The sequence below is a fragment of the Cajanus cajan genome, chromosome 2, assembly GCF_000230855.2.
Source record: "Cajanus cajan strain Asha chromosome 2, NIPB_CcT2T_4, whole genome shotgun sequence".
NCBI lineage: Eukaryota > Viridiplantae > Streptophyta > Magnoliopsida > Fabales > Fabaceae > Cajanus > Cajanus cajan.
Window position 1 is genome coordinate 6,954,931 of NC_138518.1, and position 9,380 is coordinate 6,964,310.

General features: G+C 27.8%; 1 pseudogene; it reads right to left on the reverse strand.

Moving 5' to 3' along the window:
- Positions 1-54: 54 nt before the first annotated feature.
- On the reverse strand, positions 55-2,664 carry LOC109813488 (UDP glycosyltransferase 9 pseudogene; annotated as a pseudogene).
- Between the last annotated feature and the right edge of the window lie 6,716 nt (positions 2,665-9,380).

Below are 9,380 nucleotides of genomic sequence, written 5' to 3' on the forward strand. Positions count from 1 at the left end.
GTTGTAACACATGCATTTTTGAATACTTTCATTTTACCGTAAGAGAATATGTTTTCTGTTCGGTGAATATTCCTATATACAGTAAATAAAACCTTTCTCATCTCAACATATAACACGCATTAAAAACAACCGGAAAATAAAGATCCAAATTTGATATATCATATTAAAAAAGCAAATTGAAGAAACTACTAGCCAATTAATTTGAGTTCATGACATGGAAGTGATTTGTAATTTAGGACATAAAGTTTACGAATGAAATTAACAACTTATTTACAAATCCTAAAATAATTTTATAAGAACTTCCACCTTCACCAATAGCCTTTATTGCCAAAGTAAAGTCTTCCACTGAATGGCATTGCTTTTTATCTTTTTCCCTTTCTCACTCTTTATCATCTCCATTGTACAGTGCTTTAGTGCTTCTCGCCTAAGAATCTTATTGTCATCAATTGGAGCCCTAATTCCCATCTTCCAAACATCTTCCAAAAGCTTTGCATTTGTGTTTTGATTTACTCAATTTGGTATTGTAATTTTGGGGAATTTTAAGCATAAAGTTTCCAATGCGAAATTGCAGCCACAATGAGTCACGAAACATTCTATAGCCACATGAGGAAGAACTTTTAGTTAATTGGGAACACCATGCAACTACGAAACCTTTTTTTTTTTTCCTTCTCAAAATATTTAGGTAGTTTATTTTCTTCAAAAATTCTAACCACCTACAAGAAATAACTCAAATACTCTCTCAAACAACAAGCTAGTTCTTCCATTTGCTGCTCTCACCAAAGGTAATCATACTCCTAAATAGAGCTGTCAAAATGGATTTGGCCCGGTGAGCCAACCTGGCCCACCACGGGTTCGAGCTGGGTTGGGTTAAATTTTTTTTTTAAAATTTTAATACGGGTCAAATTTGAACCCGGCTCACTAACAACCCAGCTCACCCGAGTTGAACTTGTGGTGAGCCGGGCTGGCCCAACAACCCGTGATTAAATTTTTTTTTAAAAAAATACAATAATTATTGGGCCATAGTGTAGCCCAACATGAGACAATAATGATTTAATGTTGGATTGTTATTTGTAATTTTTATGATTTTGGATTGTATTTGAAGTTTAAGATGATTTTGGATTATATTTAAAGTTTAAGATGATTTTGGATTATATTTATCTATTTGAGATTATTTAGATTTGACTTGATTGTATTTAAAATTATCATTTAATGTTTGGGATGAATGATTCATTTATGGATGTCTTAATTAAGAATCTCAGATTTTTAAAGTAAGTTTAAATTTTTGGGCTTTAGTTGTATATTAAGAAGAAAAAAAATGAATTTTTTTTTTTTAAAGGTGAGCCAACTCGTTTAACCCACCAACCCGTGGTGGACTGGGCCGGGTTCGATTTTTTTGAACTCACTGATAAATGAGCCTGGTTGAGTTGGCCCACCAAATGGTCAACCCGTGGTGGGCCGGGCCAGGCCGGGCCGGGTAACCCTTTGACAGCTCTACTCCTAAACGATAGATAAACAATTGACCCTTTAATTTGACTTATCATCTAGCCATTCTATGCATTCTTCACTCTTAAGTTTGTAACTTTATTGTTCATCTTCACATCCATTATCTAAGAAGAAAGATGGTATATTTGGTACTATATTGTCTTAAATTTTGGCCAAATCTTTATAACCCACTATCTATTGTAAAATTAATTGTTAGTCACTAAACATTATATGCATGCCAAATTGGGGAAATTAAAATTATATTTATAGAGTGGTATATCAATTAAAAATATATAGTTAATTATTATATAAAAAAAGTGAGAACTATAAATATGAGTCACACTTTATAGATGGATGATTAAGATTAAAAGCTAAAAAAATAAATATATGCATGATCACTTTAAAAAGTTTTGTACATTAATAGATCTTCCTAATAGGTTTAATATATTTTTTAAAGGACCTAAAGTATAATATTTTTAACTAAATAGATTTTAATAAAAGTTTTGGTCTAGCCTATTTTCTAAAATAGTATTGCTTGGGCTAGAACTAATGTAGGGTAGGTTGAATTCTGTTGAGTGGCCTCACCTATTTACATCCCTAATTACTCTAACACTCATTGAACATTACATTGTGTGCCCTTTTTAATTATTTGAAAAACATTTCAATGTAACCTTATTAGAGAGGCTATAGTAAATATTAAAAAAAAAGGAATATTTATGTAATTTATTTTATTTAATCTGTTTTGTTCTTCCCTTTTTATCTAATAGAATGTGTTGGAATAATTATCTAACTCTTTCTTTTAGTAACTAAAAAATACTATTAATCCTATATAGAACTGTTAGGGAGTTTTAACACCGAGGAACACTTTATACAATGAGTAGTGTGTAAGTCATGTAAGTGAACTTGACACTACAACATAACCTAAAACCTTATGACATTAGGTAGGTGAGTCTTTTTCACTTATTTGTCGCATCAAAGATTAGGTCATATTTTCAAAGAAAGGATAATGAGGTTAATGAAAATTGAAGTTTTTCCTCAATTAGATTTTAGTGACTGAGATATATGTTTAGATTGTATTAAAAGAAAACAAACCAAACAAATATCAAAGAAATCAACTACAAGAAGTAATGAACTTCTAGGATTGATACGCACACTAATTAATATTTGTGGACCTTTTGACATTCCATCTTGGGGCAGTGAAAAATATTTTATCACCTTTATTGATGAATTTTCACATTATTGTTATTTGTATCTACTGCATGAAAAGTCTTAATCAGTGGATGTCTTAAAAGTGTTCATTGATGAGGTAGAAAGACAATTAGATAGAAAAGTGAAAGTTATAAGATCCAATAGAGGTGGTGATGTTTATAGAAAATTTAATGAAAGTGGACAATGTCCAAGTCCATTTGTTAATTTCTTGAAAGTAGAGGCATATGTGCACAATATACTATGCCTAGTACACCATAACAAAATGGTGTGGCTGAAAGGCGGAATTGTACTTTAATGGACATGGTTAGGTTTATGCTAAATTATAGTACTATACCTTTATCTTTGTGGGTGCATCACTACAAGAAAAACGTAAATTTCCTACGGACATAATTTATCAGAAAAGAGGAATATCCGTCGAAAATTCTCTATTCCCGACGGATGCAAATCCGTCGGAAAAAGGGGCGTTGGAAAAAAAATCTGTCAAAAATAATTTAATCCGTCGAAAATTTCTGACGGATATATCTGTCAGTAATTATCTATCAGAAAATTCTGATAGATATTTCCGTCTTAAATTACCGACGAGTACATTCGTCAGAAATTTCTGACGGGTATTTTCGTCGAAAATTGTTTGAAAATCTTTATATGATTCCGACGAATTTATCTATCGGAAAATTTTTGTTTAATTTTAATAAGTTTATTAATGTAATAGTCCCCAGATTTGTCCTCTCAAGGGTTATATTTCACGACATTTCACTTTTTAGCGTGTTTTATCCTTACTTGCGTAATTTCTAGAAAGCACGCTTAACTCTGAAGTTCTGATGAGATAAACTACTGAAATGTATATGAGTGTTGTCAATATAACTTGTAAAAATTAATTCATTTAAGTCATCCTCAACTATAGAATCTCATACTTGTACTATAATAATAATATATAATAATTTTATATTACAAATAATAATAATAATAATAATATATTTAATTCATCTTTATTTATATGTACTTACTTTTATAATTGACAATCTACTTATTTCTATTTAGAATTATAATTTAAATTATTTAATTTTATAATTTATAATGATAATATAATTTATAAAATTATAAATATTTATTTATTACATACTTATAAATTAAATTTTAACATTTAAAATAAATTATTAATTAATTTAATTTATTTATTTATCTTAAATCAAACATATAAAATTCAAAAAATATATTTATCCTTGTTTTATTTCTAATTATCAACCATTAATAAAATACTAACTTAAAGTCTTATCTAATTAATTATATCATAATATTTTCATATCAAATTTAAAATCAGATATTAGTTATACAAAAATATTAAGATCATATAGTAAATTGTCAATAAGATTTTAGTTAAATAATTTAAAATAATTAATGTTTCAATTATATTGTTAATTAGCACATAATTTATTCCAAAGCTAATTAATTTTTTTACATATTAATTATTAGTAAAATTTAATAATTTTTAATTTAACAATTGGATCGATGAAATTTAACACACACCATGAGTTATTGAGCGGAATAATTTTACCAAGAATTATTTTATAAGTTATTTGATTCTCTCCCCCCCCCCGGCCCTCTCTCTCTCTCTCTCTCTCTATATATATATATATATATATATATATATATATATATATATAGAGAGAGAGAGAGAGAGAGAGAGAGAGAGAAAGAGGAGGGTTATACTAACACCAGTGTAACTTTTACTAAGTATTACACACCGCTCAATAACTTTATATTAAATGTAAATTTTGTAAATCCAACTGTTAGATTACTATAAAAATATAATAATATATAATGTTTATATTACGAATAATAATATTAATAATAATAATATATTTAATTAATCTTTATTTATATATACTTATTTTTATAATTAACAATCTAGCTACTTATTTTTTTTTAAAATTATAATTTAAATTATTTATTTTATAATTTATAATGATAATATAATTTATAAAATTATAAATATTTATTTATTACATACTTATAAATTAAATTTTAACATTTTAAATAAATTATTAATTAATTTAATATATTTATTTATCTTAAATCAAACATATAAAATTCAAAAAATGTATTTATCCTTGTTTTATTTTCTAATTGTCAACCATTAATAAAATACTAACTTAAAATCTTATCTAATTATGTCATAATATTTTCATATCAAATTTAAAACCAAATATTTGTTATACAAAAATATCAAGATCATATAGTAAATTGTCAATAAGATTTTAGTTAATTAAAAATAATTTAAAATAATTATGTTTCAATTATATTGTTAATTAGAAAATAATTTACTCTAAAGCTAATTAATTTTTTCTATATTAATTATTTGTAAAATTTAATAACTTTTAATTTAACAATTGGATCGATGAAATTCAACATACACCATGAGTTATTGAGCGAAATAACTTTACCAAGAGTTATTTTATAAGTTATTTGATTCCTCCTCTCTCTCTCTATATATGTATATATATTCTCTCTCTCTCTCTCTACATATATATATATATATATATATATATATATATATATAGAGAGAGAGAGAGAGAGAGAGAGTTATATTAATACCGGTGTAATATTTACTAAGTATTACACATCGCTCAATAACTTTATATTAAATGTGAATTTTATAAATCCAACCGTTAGATTAAAAGTTCATATCACTTTATATGTTTATATCAAATTTTTTTAAAATTGAACAACAACGTGAAAGTAATCAAAATGTTCATATTTTAGTAGATCTTAAAATGTATATATTACGTTAATTTTGTTTTATAAGAAATCATCTTCGATTAATATAAAATTTTGTATATATGATTTAAGAGTAAATAATTTTCAATTTAGCGGTTGGATTCACAAAATTCTCATTTAATATAAATTTATTGAGCGGTATAATACTTAGTAAAAGTTATACCGATGTTATTAAAACCCTCCTCATATATATATATTTAAAATTTTATTGATCTTGTTTAATATATATGACTGTGAATTTTTGTAAAAAAATTCTTACATTTTTGATAAATATAAATTTGTCAGAAATATTCTATCAGTAATATAACTTTTCCTACAATTTTTTTTCTTTGAAAATATAAATTTTTTGAAGGATTTATCCGTCAGAAATTACCGATAGATATATCCGTTGGAAATTATCGACGAATATATCTGTCAAAAATTATGATGGATATATCCGTTAGAAATATAAATTTTTCGATAGATTTGTATCCGTCAGAAATTACCGACGGATATATCTGTCAAAAATATAAATTTTCCGACAGATTTGTATCTACCAGAAATTATTCGTCGAAAATATAAATTTTCCGACAGATTTGTATCCGTTGAAAAGTTTCTGTCAGAAAAATTATATTTTTTGACGGATTTGTATCTATCGGAAATTTGTGTTTTTCTCTTAGTGCATGCATTAAAAGACCACTACATATCTGCTTAATAAGGTTCTTAGTAAGGTAGTTCATAAGACCCTTTATGAATTGTGGATAGGAAGGAAACCTAGTTTGAGACATCTTCATGTTTGGGGTTGTTCAACAGAAGTAAAGGTGTATAATCCACATCAAAAAAAGCTTGATGTAAGAACCATTATTAGTGGTTTCTTCATTAGGTATCCTGAAAAGTCCAAAGATTATAGATTCTATTATCCTAACCATAGTGCGAGAATAATTGAGTCTGGTAATGCTAAGTTTATTGAGAATGACTAGTTAATTTAGTGGAAGTGAGAAATCAAAAATTGTGGATATTGTAGAGACTCTTGGTGAATCTTCTTCAACTATAGTCCCTCCTTAAGATGTTGTTCCTCTATTTGTATTACAGTCAAACAACAACCAAATACAACATAATTATATTCAAAACCCACAATTTGAACATATAGGTAATGAACAAACAGACAATGTGCAAGTCACAAATGAACATCATAAAAGAGGTGCCAGAAATAGCACCAAGGAGGCCTGAAAGGATAAAAGGCCAGCTATTTTAAGCAATTACGTTGTGTATTCACTTGAACATGAATGTGAATTGAGCATTGATGAAGATTCAATCTCATTTAGACAAGCCATGTAGAGTGACAATTATGAAAAATGGTTTAATGGAATGAAAAAAGAGTTGAAATCAATGGATGACAATGAAGTATGGGATCTACTTGAATTGCCTAAAGGTTCAAAATGAATTGGTTGTAAATGGGTCTTTAAGACCAAACGTGACTCAAAAGGCAACATCGAAAAAGTATAAAGCTAGACTCATTGCCAACGGTTTCACTTAAAAGGATGACATTGACTATAAAGAGACCATCTCTCTAATTTCTAAGAAGGGCTCTTTAAGAATTATGTTGGCTTTGGTGGCTAATTATGATTTAGAGCTTCACTAGATGGATGTAAAGATCGTCTTTCTAAATGGTGACTTAGAAGAAGAGATTTATATGAACCAACCTAAAGGGTATGTTTCTATAGGAAAGGAAATGGTGTGTAAATTAAAGAAGTCAATATATGGACTAAAACAAGCTTCCAAACAATGGTATCTTACATTTAATAATACCATTATGTCGTATGATTTTGTAGAGTACACTGTTGATTGGTGTATCTATATAAAGGTCAGTAGGATTAGATTTCTAATTTTAGTCTTATATGTTGATGGTATTTTCCTTGCTGCTAATAATGTTGCTATGTTATTACATGATGTAAAGAAATATCTCTCTAATAACTTTGAAATGGAAGATATGGGTGAGGCATCTTATGTGATAGGAATAGAAATATTCTATTATAGATCACAAGGAGTGTTGGGATTGTCTCAGAAAGGATATATCAATAAGGTGTTAAAGAGATTCAGAATGGAAAAGTGCGTTGTATGGATTATTCCAATTCAAAAGGGGGATAAGTTTAGTCAAATGCAATGTCCTATAAATGACTTAGAATGAAAGGAAATGGAGTTTATTCCTTATGCATCAATTGTTGGGAGTTTGATGTATGCCTAGACATGTACTAGACTAGATATTAGTTTTACCAAAGGACTGTTGGGCCGATATCAATGTAATCCTGGTATAGATCACTGAAAAGCTACAAAGAAAGTTATTAGGAATTTACAAGGCATAAAGGATTACATGCTCACATATAGGATGTCAAATCATTTTGAAGTGATTGGTTATTCAGATTCAGACTATGCAAGATGTGTGGACTCAAGAAAGTTAAACATTTAAGTACATCTTTCTTTTGGTTGGAGGAGTAGTATCATCGAAAAAGTGCAAAATAATTCATGATTGCCACTTTTACCATGGAGGCTGAGTTTATGGCATGCTTTGAGGTCACGATTCAAGCATTATGGTTGCGAAACTTTACTTCAGGTTTTGACATTATTGATAGTATAGCCAAACCACTACAGATTTATTATGATAACTCTACAGTTGTCTTCTTCTCTAAAAATGACAAATACTCTAAAAGAGCAAAGCATATGTATTTAAAGATTTTGTTAGTTAAAGAAGAAGTGCAGAAACATAAAGTGTCTATTAAGCATATAGGTACAAAATTAATGATAGCAAATCCGTTGACTAAAGGTTTACCACCCAAGACATTCATTGGTCATGTTGAAAGGATGAGTGTTATGGATAACTCCTTGTTAACAATGTAGTGTGGTGCGTGTGTGTGTGTCTATAAATATATATATATATATATATATATATATATATATATATATACATTATAGTTATAATGCTCATATAGTATGACATTGTGAATTCAATTATAGTTATTTTTGTTTATATTGTCATTCACATTATATGGTATACATTATTGTTTTAGTGAGATAATAAAATGTGTCTTAGAAAGAACAATAAAGACACATATTACAGATTAATTAAAGTTGCATTAAATTGGATGATTTGTGATACATGGAAGGAATCAAGTTATTAATATAACTAGCAACCGCCATGATCAATCATTTAATTTAATCAAGGATGATGACTTGTAATTTTAAGGCTAAAAACCTAATTTGGTCCCTTATAATCTTTTTTTGTTTCAATTTAGTCCCTCATTAATTTTTGGTCTCAATTTGGTCCCAAACTAATTAATTGGTTTCAATTTAGTCCCATATTAATTAATTGGTTTCAATGTGGGACTTTCCGTCCAAATTGCTTTAACGGTGTTAACTTTTGGCCACGTGGACGCCACGTAGATGCATACGTGGATGCCACGTGGATCAATTTTTTTTTTAAAACACCTGGACCCAGAACGGCCCGTTCTGAAACCGGAACGGGCCGTTCTGGGTGCACTTTTGGTGTGTTAATTTTGCATCCGGAACGGCCCGTTCCAGGTGCAAAATTAACACAACGAAAATGCAACCAGAACGGCCCGTTCCAGTTTCAGAACGGGCCGTTCCGGTTTTATTTTATTTTTTTTATATATAAAATATTAATAATTTTATAAAATATATATTATTAATTATATTTTAATTATGTTATTATATCTAATAAAATAAATATATTAATATTTTTTTATATTTTATTTTATTATGTTTATTTTATTAATTTTTATCATTTTATTCTTTTAATCTTAAATAAGTTGCAAAAAATTATAAAGTGATATTTAAATATTTCTTCAAACAGAAAAAGAAAGAAAAAATTATTACTCTATTTATAAGATAATTATATTTTATAAAAATAAGTAATTTTA